We start from the raw sequence: 699 nt of genomic DNA on the forward strand, positions 1-699 counted from the left end.
CTGTGGGAATGGGATACAATGGGATACAGGGAGCTGTGGGAATGGGATACAGGGATGTGTGGGAATGGGATACAGGGATCTGTGGGATACAGGGATCTGTGGGATACAGGGATCTGTGGGAATGGGATACAGGGATCTGTGGGAATGGGATACAGGGATCTGTGGGAATGGGATACAGGGGATGGGATACAGGGATCTGTGGGAATGGGACACAGGGTTCTGTGGGAATGGGACACAGGGATCTGTGGGATACAGGGATCTGTGGGAATGGGATACAGGGAATGGGATACAGGGATCTGTGGGAATGGGATACAGGGATCTGTGGGAATGGGATACAATGGGATACAGGGATCTGTGGGAATGGGATACAGGGAATGGGATACAGGGATCTGTGGGAATGGGATACAATGGGATACAGGGATCTGTGGGATACAGGGATCTGTGGGAATGGGATACAGGGATGTGTGGGAATGGGATACAATGGGATACAGGGATCTGTGGGAATGGGATACAATGGGATACAGGGAGCTGTGGGAATGGGATACAGGGATTGCCCAGGGATCTGTGGGAATGGGATACATGGATCTGTGGGAATGGGATACAGGGATCTGTGGGAATGGGACACAGGAATCTGTGGGAATGGGACACAGGAATCTGTGGGAATGGGATACAGGGATCTGTGGGAATGGGATACAGGGA

At 52.1% G+C, this 699-nt stretch overlaps 1 long non-coding RNA gene across 1 annotated transcript in view; it reads right to left on the reverse strand.

Moving 5' to 3' along the window:
• Window positions 1-699, reverse strand: part of LOC113980198 — a 2,503-nt gene that overhangs the window by 258 nt on the left and 1,546 nt on the right. The window lies entirely within an intron of this gene.

The sequence above is a fragment of the Neopelma chrysocephalum genome, unplaced genomic scaffold, assembly GCF_003984885.1.
Source record: "Neopelma chrysocephalum unplaced genomic scaffold, ASM398488v2 Primary Assembly neopelma1_93007, whole genome shotgun sequence".
In the NCBI taxonomy this organism is placed as follows: domain Eukaryota; kingdom Metazoa; phylum Chordata; class Aves; order Passeriformes; family Pipridae; genus Neopelma; species Neopelma chrysocephalum.